The sequence below is a fragment of the Antechinus flavipes genome, chromosome 6 (genome assembly GCF_016432865.1).
Source record: "Antechinus flavipes isolate AdamAnt ecotype Samford, QLD, Australia chromosome 6, AdamAnt_v2, whole genome shotgun sequence".
Classification (NCBI taxonomy): Eukaryota; Metazoa; Chordata; class Mammalia; order Dasyuromorphia; family Dasyuridae; genus Antechinus; species Antechinus flavipes.
Genome location: NC_067403.1, coordinates 53,247,541 through 53,262,413, shown reverse-complemented (window position 1 = coordinate 53,262,413; position 14,873 = coordinate 53,247,541). Strand labels below are relative to the sequence as shown.

Genomic DNA, 14,873 nt, shown 5'->3' with positions numbered 1-14,873 from the left:
GTGTACAAGTTTAAGTCTTTTTTGACATTACAGGCTTTCAAGCGCTTAAATCTGCTAATACTTCCACTCACGCCTTCTCTTTTTTGGGCAAGATGTCTCAATATTTGTGTTTAAATCAGTGTTTGAATGGCATGATCTCAGGGTCTTTAATATTATGGTTATTGACATCTAGACACTCTCCAGATTATCACTGTCCTTCCTAAAATTAAAACTGAACAGAGTATTTCAGATATGATCTGATCAGCACAGAATACTCAAGAGTACTATTTATCTGGTTTGGCTCTCATGTGACCTGTGGGTCATGCATTTGACACCTCTGCACCAGATCATACTGTTTTTCTACTTAATTCATCCATCCATCCATCTTATCCATCTATCCATCCATCTATCTATTGATAACAGAGCTACTAAAAGTCTTTTATAAAGATTTGACCACATCATTCTGATGCTCAAAATCCTTCATTAGCTCCTTATTACCTCTAAAATAAAATACAAATTTCTTAGCCTGACATTAAAAGACACCCTAAAATTTAGTCAAGCACAGTATATTGTGAATAGTAAATATCTATTGACTTGAATTAAATCTGGCTCCAACCTACCTTGCCAGCCTTGTTTCACATTATTTCCCATCATGTATCTTCTATTCCAGCCAGAGTGTACTACTATTTCTTCTTTGAACTTGATGTACTATATAACCTTCCTCTGTGGACTTGCAAAAGCCTCTCCTTATGCTTGGAATACACTTCCTTCTGATCTGTGGGTTTAAAAAATATCTATAGCTTTCTTCAAGGCTTAGATCAGGGGCTACCTACTCTGTATAACTTCCTTTTTTGCTCTCAGTTGAAAGCTTTCTCTTCTTCTCCAAATATTCTTAGATCATTTTGTTTGGGTTTCTCCTTTTTTCCCATGATTTCCTACCTTCTTCTATCTATGCTGTATCTCCCACGCCTCCTAACTACTGAGTGCTCTATAAATTATTGTTAGTAAACTTCCAATTCTTAAGAACAATGTAATCATCTTATTTTCAACAACATGATATTAAGTACTATAAATTTCAGTTCATTCTACAATACTTTGAGTTCTTTGGAGGAAAAGTACTCTTTACAAGGTGTCACTTATAAGCAATACAACTGGGTTTTATAAATTATTTAAAATATTTTTTAAAAATATTTTTAATCTGTCTGCATATATTTTGTTTTGTTTTCCCTTTCTACTTTACCTTTATCCTAGGTACATTCTAAGATTTTTTTAAATAGCAGAACCTTTGGTTTTTTTGTCATAATTCTCAAGTCCCTTGTAATCTGAATTTATAATTTCAGCAAGACTGTGCTCTTGCCATATGGAGACTCCTTTAAGTGACAGAGAGAAGAGATTTTTTGTCTTATAAAATAAAGTTGTCAAGAAGCACTAAGTGGTTGAGTGGGTTACCAAAAGTCACCCTTCAGGATGTGTCAAAGGTAGGACTTAACTCTTAGGTCAGCATTATTGCCATTTTTCCACACCACATTTGTTCTGCTTAGTAGGTAATTAGGAAATATATTTTGAACTGAATTAGATTCTGCCCAATTTCTCCTCCCTCTACAAGTGGAATATGTCTAATCCCTTTTCCAAAGGAAAAGCTTTTCCAGTACTTGAAGAGAGCTATTCCCTATCTTCTCTTCTGGAGGCTAAATATTCTCAGTCCCTCAAAACAGCCCTTATTAATATGTTCTTCATTCCTCAGGTCATGCGTCCTCAGCTTTCCCCCATTTAAGGTCCACCTTGACTAATTCTGTTCCTGCTTCATCCTCTAAACCAGACTGCTACAGATTGATCCTATCTGGAAACACGTAAGCCACTCGGAAGGGCATTTTCCATCTCAGCTGCTCCTGTTTTTTGGGGGCCATTTCTCTTCTGTCATCCCTCCCACCTTCTACCTTGGGCACTCAGAATTATAATCAACTCAACTCAAATAAAACATTGCTGTGATTTCCCAAACCAGATCATTCTTCCTAGGTCACCACTACCCTCATAAATATTGTCTCCCTTTATTAGAATGTAAACCTCATTAGGGCAGTGACGTTTGCTTTTGTATGCATATACCCAACATGCAGTAAATCCTTTGGTGTAAGCAAGCCCTTAAAACTGCTTTTCTATTCATTCATTCATATAGTGTAATCTCCAATCCCTTTACCACCATGAATTCAACACAATATTCCATACCTTGTGTACCTAGGGCAAAGACAACAGATCTATTCTATCCCTTATTTTGGATATGTCTCTAAATACAAATCTAAGATACTATTAGGGTTTTGTTTATTTTATTTTTTCTGCTCCATCGGCATTGTTGACATATTGAATTTGCCATCCCCTCCTCCAAAAAACAAACTCACAAACTCAGAGGTTTTTTTTTTTTTTTTTAAATAAAGTTCTACTCACTTCTCTACCATGTTTGAACTTGTGAGGTATATTTGAACTCAAGAATAGGATGTCACATTTCTTTATTCAATTTCACCACATTGGATGAAACCTATTTTTCTTAGAGAACAGCTCCAAGACCTTCTGCCCAACTCTGCAGAAAACCTCTAGGCTAAAGTATCACACACTCTAAGCTGCCAAAGGCCTGGAGAATGTGTCTTTCCCCCACCGCATTTTCCCTTATCTTCCAGGTTGTATAAATGCACGAATCTTTTGTGGCCCTCTAAAGAAATCAAGCATCCTGGGTATCTAGATTCTCAATGGACAAAACAGAGGTCCTAGATTCAGGGCAATGTGAGTTCAAATTTGGCCTCAGGTACTTGCTAGCTATACGGCCCTGACCAAGTCAATAACTCTGATTGCTTCCTCCCCTCTCCCCCACCCCACCAAGAGAAGAATGGAAGCGTTTACACCATTAATGTTGGCTTATGAATACCATAGAATTTTGCTGAACTGAAAGGAATGACAAAAATAAGGAAAACACCAAGAGAGAAAGGTTAGTATAGTAGAAAGATCTTTGACTGTGGAGTCCGAAATCCGGTTCAGTTCCTGCCTCTATTACCCATGTGACTTTTCATTTATCTTCTCTGTACCTGCTTTCTTCTTGGTAAAATTAGGGAGGAGAATTAGGTGTCCTCTAAGACCCTTTCCTTTCCAGACTGAATCCTATGTTTCTATGACTCTTGAAATGAGCAACACTAGAACAATAAAGTCAACAACAATGTAAGTGGCAAGGGCAATAATAAACGGAATGTTGTGGGATTATACTGATCGAGCTTGTCCTGGAAGACAATATTTTTTAAAAGGCCCTTCTTTTGTTTGAGAAGTGGAGGGCCATGGGTGTGTAATATTACATATCCTATTCGAGGTCATCAAGATTTCAGTCGATTTTGCTTAAGTGTATGGTTTTTAAAAATCATATTCTAAATGGAATACGTCTGTAATGCAAGGGATTGCGGGGGGGGGGGAAGCATATTAAGAAATCAAGGTGCTATTAAAATCAAAGACATCAATATAGGTAAAATAAAGAAATTTTTTAAAATATATCTATACTTGTTGCTATTAGTTAACCAATTTGTTTGCCCTTGACATTTGACTCCGATTTCTTGGGCATTTTAGTGAGCACAGGGAGCTGCCATTAAATCTTCAGTCCCTTTGGCTTTCCTCAAAACCCAGATTATAGAATTGTGTCATGGGAGCCTCTTTTTCCCCCTAGGGACCGAATGAAAGCACACAATTCAGGTACTTAACGGCGGGGTGGGGGGTGGGGGGAGCTTTTAGCGGCTGAGCAAGAGGAGAAAAGCAATTTGCATCCTAAGCCTCCTGCTCCGTGTAATTGGAAGAGATTTTGATGCAGTTCTTAACCTAGTTTATACAGAGGCTCCTCAGAATGCCTCTGTGCTAGACAGACGATGTCTGATGAGACGGGGCTAAACAAAAGAAATGGGCTTTCATGAAAAATGATCAGTCCTCCTCCTGGAAAGTATTTATTTGATTCCAGCGCTCCCGCGGTGGTTTCCCCCCCCCCCCCCCCCCTTTTCCCTCCCCCGCTTCCTCCCTCTTGTATTTATTTACGAGCTTAGATTTAATGCTACAATAGACCACAGTGGTCCTGTAGTCTCACGCCCCACTTTTTATTTAATTTTTTTTATTTAAAAAAACGTTAAATAAAGATCTCTGGAGGTTAAAAAGATCCACGCAGCTGGTCGATAAGAAAGTGGCAGAGGTGAGAATCGAACCCAAGTCCTATTACTCCATGTCCAGCATTTTTTCCGCTGTACCATGCTGCCACTCTTCTCTCTCTGCTGTGATTTTCCCACTGAGAAAGGGCGCCAGCTCCAAGTTGGCACTCTAAGGATCAATTCACACTGGAAAGTTGGAAGGTGGAAGTTCTCCAATCATTCTTTAAATGACCTAGAATTCCTGCAGCGTGTAAAGCAGCCAACTGCATTATTCTGAAGAGTCAGTGAAAGCTTTTAAAATCTCTGCATGGAATACATTAGATGTACCGAGGATCTGCTTTTCAGGAGCATTCCAAGAACATTCGACTGCTCCCCCAAAACAGGAGGCTAGAGCTTCATGTAGCCATCACCTAAAGCCAATCAGTCAATGAGGATTTATTAAACATTTGCTATGTGCCAAGTGCTGTGCTAATAAGCACCGAGGATGAAAAATTAAAGTCTCTCTGCTTTCACAAAATGCACAATCTGAACATGGAAATTTCCCCCTTTTAAGTCTATGATTCCTAAAATGATGTTACTCCTTTATTCCTTCATGTATTTTTCTTTGAAAATTTTTTAGAAATTGATATTTATTATTTCCTACATCGATCCCCTTCAGAGTCCTCAGTTTAATTAGCAAGCATTTAAGCACTTGCTCTGTGCCAAATACTGTACTAAGGGGTGGGGGGAAAAAGAAAGGCAAAAAACAATCCCTGTCCTTATGGAGGAGGCAACATACAAACAAGTTATACAGCAGGACAAATTGGAGATAATTTCAGAGAGAAATTTTACTAACAGTAAGAGGGATGAAGAAAGACTTCCTGCAGAGGTAGGCTTTTAGCGGAGACTTAAATGAAACCAGGAGGAGGAGCAACATAGGCCTGGAAGGAAGCAAGTAAAAAGGCCCACTTAGGAGATGGAGAATGTCATGTGTTCCTGCAGATTGAAGGGACAACAAGGTGGCTCAGTGTCAGTGGATCAAAGAGTATATGGAGTGGAGAAGAGTACCATAAGGTGTATATAACAAGATTGAAAGTATAGGAAGCAGTCAGGTTATGAAGAGCTTTGAAAATTCTCTTCCCTGACAAGCTTGATCAGAATAATCCCACAACATTCAGTTTATTATTGTTCTTGCCACTTATTTGTTGTTGATTTTATTGTTCTAGTGCTGCTCACTTCAAGAGTCATAGAAGTCTAACGGTTATTCAAACTTGATCCTAAAGGTGAAAGGAACCACTGAAGTTTATTGAATAGCATGGAGATATTCAGAACCTCCTGTAATGCTGGAGAAACTGAGGCAAGATAGACCTTAGAGAGTTTTTAATATTTTATTTGCCTTTCTGAGAGGGAGAGATTGTCCGGGGCAGAGCAGAATCCATTTTTACCCTAGGGCTGAATTGGACTTTTGTCTCAAAGAATTCAGCAGCTAATGTGAGATTCCAAGGATAGGGCACAAAGGCAGATGCAGGGCTAGAGTGAGCACTGGTGAGTGGGAATTTCCAGGAACGGACCATATATCTGGTTCTGAGAGGTTGGAGGGGTGAGGACCATAAATTCTTGATAACTTAGGAGGACTTAGGGATCAGGATGTGTGAAATAGAAGATCTCCCCCTTATTTGAGATTAAACATTTACAATTTATGACCCTAGAGTAGCTGGCTCTAAGTTATAGCAGTCCTAATGCTCTGGAAGAGGGGGTTGCAACCAGGGGGATTGAGGCAGAAAAATTCAAGGAACTGAGGCAGTGTTTTGAAAACTTAGAGAGAAGAAATTCATCAAAGAGCCAAGGGTGATCAAAAGTGCCAATGACTGCAGAGTGATCAAAGGAGGATGAAAATTAAGAACAGGTCATTAGATTCCACAATTAAGAGATCATCAGTAACTCTGAAGAGAGTCCTTTTAGTTGAATGATGAGGTCAGACAAAAGAGAATTTTTAAAAAGAATGAGAAGAAAGGGAGTAAAAGCAGCCTTCTCAAGGAGTTAAGCTACAAAAGTCAGGAGAGATATGAGATGGTAGGTAGTAGGGATGGCCAGATCAAGTGAAAAAATTTTGAGGTAGTTAAACTACAAAAGTCAGGAGAGCCATGAGATGGTAGGTGGTAGGGATGGCCAGATCAAATGAAAAAAAATTGAGATTGGAGGAAACAAAAGTGTATGTGTAGCCTATGAAACCAGTAAACAGAGAAAGATTAAAAATTGATGAGATAGAGAGGACAATCTGCTAAAAAAGATGAGATGGAATGGGATCACTTGTGGATGTAAAAGGGTTAATCTTATCAAGGGGAAAGGCCACTTCTTCATGTGTGATAGGGGAAAAGGAAGAGATAACAAAAGGTATCTGAGTAATGTGAGGTGAAAAGAGAATAAGAGGGCACTCTATGCGACTATCTTCTTTTTTAAAATGAAATGTGAGGAAAAATTCCCAGCTGAGAGAATGGAGAGATATGGGAAGATATGAGCAGGAATGAGGAAGGTTGAGAAAAGTGCTGAGTTTTAAGTGGAAGAGTAACTTGAGTAGGGAGGAGAAGTATTTGCCTTGCAGAAGTGAAGATCCAACTGAGATTCTATAACGAATTTGTAGTGTATCCAATTGGTGTGGCTTTGGGATTTTTCTCCAGCTTCACTTAATCGGAGCAAAGACAGTGGATGGGGGGAGTGATGATTGGAACTGAGGTTTAGCAGGGCAAGCTTGGTATTGAGAGAAAACCTATAGAGTTAAGTTAGTTCAGCAAAGGATCAGGATGGGGAAAGAAGGAGAATAAAGTCAGTGCAAGTGTGATGACATGGAAAAGAATTGAGGGATTGGAGATGCAGTGAGGTTAAAAAACCCTCACCGTTATGAACCTTATGAATCTCACAGTTCATAAACATAGAAGTGGAAAAAGAAAAGAATGAAAACTTTTTTTGCATTCAGATGATAGGGGCCACATGGGCAGCTAGGGGGTGTATTGCATAGAGCACTCAGGTCAAATTCAGTCTCAGACACTTCCTAGCTATGTGATCCTGGGTAAGTCACTTAACCTAATTGCCTCAAATGGGGAAAAAAAAAGATGACATATATCATTTAGAATGGAAAGGGATCTTAACTCTTTTGGTGTGTCATGGACCCCTTTGGTAGATCCCTTTTTAGAATCATGTTTTAAAATACATATAATAAAACACATAGGATTATAAAAGAAAAAAATTATAGTGAAATAGTATCAAAATATTTTTTTTAAAAAACCAAGTTTATGAATGCTGTCAAGAACCTTGATAAAGATTTACATTGCAGTATACGTATACATGTGTCTGTGATCTTGAGAGCTGACCTCTATTATAAAGAATATTTAGCAGAGGATGTAGAGGATGTTGCCTGTAGGCAGCTATAGAAGGAGATAAAGTCCAAAACAAAACCTCATCTTTCTATAAACTGTCACAGTATTATGGGACCATAGACGGAAAACTAAAGGAGACACCTAGTGCCATCTAGTCACAGAATGGTGACTTTGGATGTCAGAAAGCACCTTTTCCAAAATTGATTTTATAATCGATGAGATTAAATGATTTGCCAAGGTGACCAATGAACTCCCTTAATTGAGGATTTCAATATGAATTTGTACTATTTTAGTGACATTTCTGTCTGCTGTCTGAGAAACAGCCTAGAGTAGCTCATTACCAGGAAGCTGACCTATACCTGAGGCTAATAATAATAATAAATTGGCATTTATACATAATGTCTTACATATATTATCTCATTTGATCCTCACAATAATCCTGAGAGGAAGGAGCTATTATTATCCCTATTTTGTAGATGGGGAAAGTGAGACAAACAGAGTTCAAGTAATTTGTCCAAAGTCACATAGCTAATAAGTTTCTGAGACTGGATTTGAATCCAGAGCCAGTGCCATCTAGCTGCCTCAGATTCCATTCCTGTTAGCATAATTCAATACTCCATACTCTAATGAAGGCTCACTCCATACTCCAATAAAGCCTGCACCAGAGGAGGACTTTGGGTAGCTATTACTATACCATCACTATTAAGAATTATATAATATCATACATAGTTATTTATATATATTATATATAATTACACATGTATGTTTATATATGTGTAATTACATATAATATATTACATATCATTATAACTATATTATTACTATAGAGGCAGACTCTTTGAAAAGGATTGGCATTGGAATCCAGAAGACTTGAGTTTGAATCTTGCTTCAGCCGTTGTGACCCTAAATAAGTCACTTGCCCTCTCTCAGTCTCAGTTAACTCACCTGTAACGTACTTTGACTCTGACATCTGGGGATAAAAATAGCTCTGTTGCTCCTGGGTATCCTGACACACAATCGTACATCTCTGCACTCTAAATAAAGTTCTATTCATACCCATGCCACATAGATAAGAGAGAAAGGATTTCATTATATTTTTCAGTGCCTTCCATGTTTCAGGGCACTTCTCACTGGCTATTAATCCAAGTCCATCCATCCTTACTAGAACATAAATCATCTTACACGGTTGCTTTTTGAGTAGGGTTTTACTCAATTGCCTCTTGTCAACATTTCAAAGAACCCGGCATTTCCTAGTCATTTTCTTGAGAATATAAAGACATTTTATTGAGTCAAGGGAATTTCACTGAAGAAACAAAGCTATGCAAAATATTTGTCATAAGAGCATAAGATAGATTTAGAGCTGAAATGGACCCTAGAGGCCATCCAGTCCAACATCTATATTCTATAAATGAGGAAACTAAAGCTAACAAGATGAATTGCCTTACCCAAGTTTACATGAGTAGTAAATAAAAGAAGCAGATTCAAATCTAAGTCCTCAGATCCCCAAGGATCATTTCTTATGATATCAATGACTTCCAAATTTGATAAATAATAATATCCAGCATTCATATAAACCCCCATGAGGGAGGTGCTGTTATATATGAGGAAACAGAATCATGGAGTCAATCTATTTTTCCTTTAAGACATAAAATTGAAAATATATTTTCACTTGGTTTTGTTTAGGGTGAATAAACCACCAGTCTTGTGTATCAAGGACAAGAGACAAACTAATGAATTAGAATCTCAGAATTTGAGGCTGAAAGAGAAACTAGAGAATATCTAGTTTACCATCTGGCTCTTTCTTCCAATATTTTGATGGCTATATGATCATATCAATGTCAATGTTCATATTGTCTTTCAGGAGTCACTTTTCCTTTCAAAGCCATCTTACTCCAATTTATTCTTATTCAGGTCTTCTGGTAAATCTTCCATAGGGGTTCATCCACCATGCTCTAGCTCTTTTAATATTGGATGGCTACCATTGGAGCACACAGGATGGATGACTGTTGGTTAGTCATCCATTGTTCTTACTACACTTCTGCCACCTATTTCATTCCTAAAGCTCTCTAGTGACTTACTTTACATTCATTTCTCCTGGGCAACTCTACCTTGAGAAGGTGTTATGGCCTTCTCATGACTACCAAAATTCTCTTCATTGCTCTTTGGATTACCCTCCACTTTAATTCTTTGAAGATGTTTGGGATTCAGTGACTTGCAATCATACAGTGTCACAGGAAGAATATTGATGTCCAGCCATGATTCTGGACCATCAATAATGCTACTCACTCCTCACAGAAACATGATGGGACTAAAGATGCAGAATGAGACAGATTTTTAGACATGGCTAGTTGTAGAATTTTTAAAATTGGCTTTATTATAAAAGAGACATTTTCTTTTTCTGTTCTAGAAGAGAAGTGAGAGAGAAAAATCAATGTTTATTCAATGAAAACAAAAACAAAATAAGAGTTTAAAAAAACTTCCCCCTTCCAAAAACGTGGCCTTTCAGGGAAGCTTAGATCATTAAAAGCAAGCCAACCTATTTTCTTCTTTTAATTCAAATTCATATCTGTTGTATTGAACTCTGAGATCCAATATAAATTAGCATTATGGGTTGCCCAACTAACTAAATATGATAATCTAGATAATAATCATTCTTCAACCTTTATCTACTTGGTGTGGATACTTTAGCCAAGGTTGTTTTAGTTTTTTCTTTTGTTTGTTTGTTTTGATTTCATGTTTACAACTCCCTTTTCGCTATCTCTTTTGTCAGATGATATAATTATATTTTTAGAAAATCCCAAAGACTCAAAGAACTGATAAATTGAACTATATAGAGAATAATTTTACATATATATCTGTTTGTGTCTAATGGTAGCCATCTCCAGAGTGGAGAGGTGGGAGGAAGGTTAAAAAAAAAAGAAATTTACATGATAATTTTGTTGTGTATTTGAATGGAACAACAAATTGTGCATAGTAGATTTGCAGTTTCATGTACAATCATCTCTTTTATTATGCAGTTTTGGAAATGCTTATTTTATTTGACAAATTAAAAATATAATAAAAATCCCTTTTCATAGGTAAGGAATCATTTACAATATTTTACAATTACTGAATAGAAATAATATCACAAAAATATCTAAACTATGTCTCATAACAAATATAGTTTAAAGGAACAAATTACAAAAATCTATTAATAATCTACAATCCTGCTGAATTTATTGAATACTTCTAGCAATTCTAATATTTGTCAAAGCTAAGGCAATTTGAAAACTAAAGATTTTATTTCCCCAGGTGCCAGGGCTACTTCAAAAGGCATCTTAGACCAAGTCTATTCCCCCTTCAAGACAGAAAACAGGAAAAATCTTTCACTTTGATTTTGCTTAGGGTATTTAAACCACCACATCTATGAGGGACAAGCCAATCACAAAAGATCTCCTCATCCGATATGGTGTTATATGGTAACTTTTTAGAAACTAATTTTAACAACATCCCTTGTGAAAGAATTGTCAATGATTCTGAGTTGAAAGTCAATAGACAGACTGAGAACAGCTGGTTTTGGACAATCAAGAGTCAGATCATCATTTTGAAGGGATTATGTTATCTGTCTCACTGGGAAAGTTGCCTGCTAATTGAACACTACTTTATTAATGAAATAACACTTGGGGCAAAATCATTGTAGTCCATTTACAATCTTCTTTGTTACTCTTTGTCCATATATAAATGTTTTCCCCAAAGCATTTCCTAATATCGCTGCACGAGTTGACCTCACACTAATCAGCAATGTTGGAGAAGACATCACATTTCCCCAAATAGAAAAACAAAACAAGATCTCAGTAGCTATGAAGAATCCTTGCCAATTAGAAGGAAAGGCTAAGAAATGAAAAGAGGATCTCCTAACCTCACATTTAGCTTCATAAAGGAAATTTCTTCTTCAAAACTCACATGGTAAAAGGAATTTCTATGAAAGGAATTTTATCTCCTTTTGCAGTTATGATTATACATATCTAATCTTTACCAGATTGGAAGCTTTCTGAGAGCAACCTGAAGTAATACAAAGTATGTTGGACTTAGAAGACTGAATTCAAACCCCGGCTATATCGGGGCGGGGAGGCAAGTTTTTAATTTATATTTCAGTTTTCTCATCCATCACTTGAGAATATTAACATCTGCACTATCCACTTCTAAGAATTGTTTTGAGGATCAAATGAAACGACAGTTATAAAATCCTTTGTAATCAAACAGAATGATCTGTATGTAATCTATTATTATTTTTCAGTATCTTATAGAGTGTGCTACAGTAGACAGAGAAATAAAACACATCCTGCCTCTGACATATTATATGATCTTAGAAATGTTGTTTAAGCTCTCTGAGTTTCAGACAATTCCCTAATATTTTAAGTTGCACAGCAGATATCCACCAACATAGGTAGATGGAGTTTCCCTCTAGAAGTGCCTTAGACCAATAAAATCAAGGGTCTGGTTTTTTAAAACTCTCCTCTTGCAAAGAATGTTATCAGATACATGAAGGTCACTGCTTGCCCCTGGAGACCAGAATTAGCTCCAATGGGCAATAGCTTCAAAATAGCGTATTTGGGTTTATGATCAGAAAAAAATTCTTAAAAATCAGAGATATCTCCTCAAAAAGTCTTTTTTTTTTTTTTTTTTTTTTTTTTGCTGAAGCAGTTGGGGATAAATGACTTGCCCAGGGTCACACAACTAGGAAGTGTTAAGTGTCTGAGATCAAATTTGAACTCAGGTCCTCCTAACTTCAGGGTTGGTTCTTTATCCACTGCACCACTTAACTGTCCCTCAAAAAGTCTTCAAGAAGAAGCTGGACAGGCACTTGTCAGGTATGTTATGCTGGGAATTCCTTTCCCATGAATTGGATCATTTGGCTGCTAAGGTACTTGCTGATTCTAAAATATGATTCTGATATCTGCATAAAGGTAAACTAAAATATTATGTTTCTGATATCTGCATAAAGGTAAACTTAAGTTTGATCACTATAATATTTAAGGATCTTCAGAGTTTCTTTTTAATGTTTGTAATTTAAAGAAGAAAGCAGGAAATAAAAGATAAAAATAAACTCACTAACCTGTCTTCTTCAGCTGACTGCCAACACCCAATTCTAATTTCCCTGCAGCACTTGCTGACATCTGTCCTGTCAAATGGGGGACAAAACCCTTCATAACTTCCCTTTTTAATGATATCTTCAATTTTGGCAGTGAAAACAAGAGTCTCTGACAACAGGCTTTGAGAGATAAGTAAAGGAAAGACCATTAACATTTAGATGCCATAAATATGACGCATCCTTATTATTTTTAAATATTTCATTCTGAAACCTGGGATGCTTCGTTCTAGATAAATATATGATTTCCCCTTTAATTGTGAGATTTTGTTGTGTTCATTTGCAATAACAGTCAAAAGCGTTTCTGCAGCCAAAGAATGAAAATTGATGCTGAATGCATATGACAGAGTTTTCCATTTTGTCCCTGAGAAATGAGAAAGGCTGTACAACCTCTTTGACATCATCTCTAATAACCCCAGGGGAGCCAAGCTACCCCTGGAATGCAGTTACATGGAAGGCTCTAACAAGACAGAGTGGACATTTTAGGACAGAATCAGGTGACTCAAACATGCCAGTCAGAAGAAGAATGAGAAGGGCCCTAGGGAAGCCAGATGGTGCAATGAAAATTGGGCTGTTCTCCGAGTGTGAGAAGCTGGGTTCAAATGCTGGAGTCTGAGGATGTGGAGCTTGTTACTTATGCTTAAATAAGTCACTGAAATTCTCTGGGCCTGAGTTTCCACCTTTATAAAAGAAAGAGGTTGGATTAGATGGCCTTAAATACACCCCGTACACCTAAATCTCATGATAGTATGATAATCTAATTGTAAAATAATCAGTTGTTTTTGGTAGTTTCTGAGATCTCCTTCTGTTTGCAACATGGAGTCCTATATGCATTCATTCATTCAGTAAGACCCTACCTCAATTCACACATGAAAATTTATCAGGAAATCATTCCAACATGCTGAGAACAGAAGAGAAGGGAAAGGAAGGGCAGGGAAGGGAAGGGGAGGGAAGAAAGAAGAGGAGGGACGAGGTAAGGGGAGGGAAAAGAGGGAAGAGAAAAGGGAAGGAGCGGGAAATTGTTTTAAACATTGGTTATTTTTCTACCAGAAAACCAATTTTCTATTCACCCTTGCTTATAAGAAAAAGGAGAGTAAGAGTATCTGAAGGTCAATAAGTATTCCTTGTCTAGGAAGAAGTCAATTTTGAATCAGCTCACCTAATAAGTATTGCATGCAGCCCTATGATAGGGGAGGGAGCAGTTTAACTGAAGGAGAGGGTAGGAGTGGCTAAACTTTATATTATTTAAACTCTCATTACTAATATCAGCTCAAGTGGGTTTAATTACTACCTCTATACTGATGACTCCAAGATCTACATTTTCATCCTCATTTTTTCTACTGAGCTCTAATCCCATATTACCAACTGCTTACTAGTTGAGTTTACAATGAACAAACATCAAAGATGGAATTTGAACCCAGGCTCTTGATTCCAGAGAGAGTATCTTTTTGTTACCAAATTATTAAAGATGGTTAAGCAGGCAAACTATGTACATATCCATAGTTCTGTCTTGATTTGAAATTTCCACCAAATACAGAAATCAGCTGAGACAAAATAATTCTATTTATATCTCATTATTCACTGAAAGACAAGCTAGTGGATAAAGTGTTAAGATTGGAGTCAGAAAGATTCATTTTCCTCAGTTTAAGTCTGGTCTCAGATACTTACTAGTCGTGTGAGTCTGGGCAAGTCACTTAAGTCTGTTTGCCTCAGTTTCCTCATCTGTTAATGAGCTGTAGAAGGAAATGAAAAATAATTCCAATATCCTCAACAAGGACACAATTGAAAAATGACCAAAGAACAAAAACTCACTGAAAGTATCTATGGTTAAAAAAACACACATCTTCCCCAACTCACAAATTCAAACTTCTCCAATGTCTTAATTATTTTTAAATTCATAGTTTTTTTTTTTTTTAACTTTTTGCTAATGTCTTAGGAAATTAATAATACAAGATTGTTTTTTAAAAAGGAAAAGAGAAAAAAAATCTAGGAAACTATCATTTGGATGTTCAACTGTGTGGTTAGGAGTCATTTCTGAGTAGAGATAAAACACGTAGTTTCTCAACAATATGACTAGTCATAATCCCACCCAGCCATTTAGATCAGGAAGTAATAAGTCATTCCATATTGTGTTGAAATTTCAAGGGGCTACACTGGAGTTTGGCCAGGATTCCAAGACTGACTCACCATGTACAAAATAAACTTGGTTGGCCACGATGATTCTTGCTGAATTATTCATAAACTGAGAATAGT

At 36.9% G+C, this 14,873-nt stretch overlaps 1 long non-coding RNA gene across 1 annotated transcript; it reads right to left on the bottom strand.

Annotated features, from left to right (window-relative positions):
- Window positions 1-4,069: 4,069 nt before the first annotated feature.
- Window positions 4,070-14,349, bottom strand: LOC127540856 (uncharacterized). The gene is made up of 2 exons (XR_007948299.1): window positions 14,289-14,349; window positions 4,070-4,549 (listed from the first exon to the last, which is right to left on the bottom strand). It is a non-coding gene; the product is annotated as an uncharacterized LOC127540856 (long non-coding RNA).
- Between the last annotated feature and the right edge of the window lie 524 nt (window positions 14,350-14,873).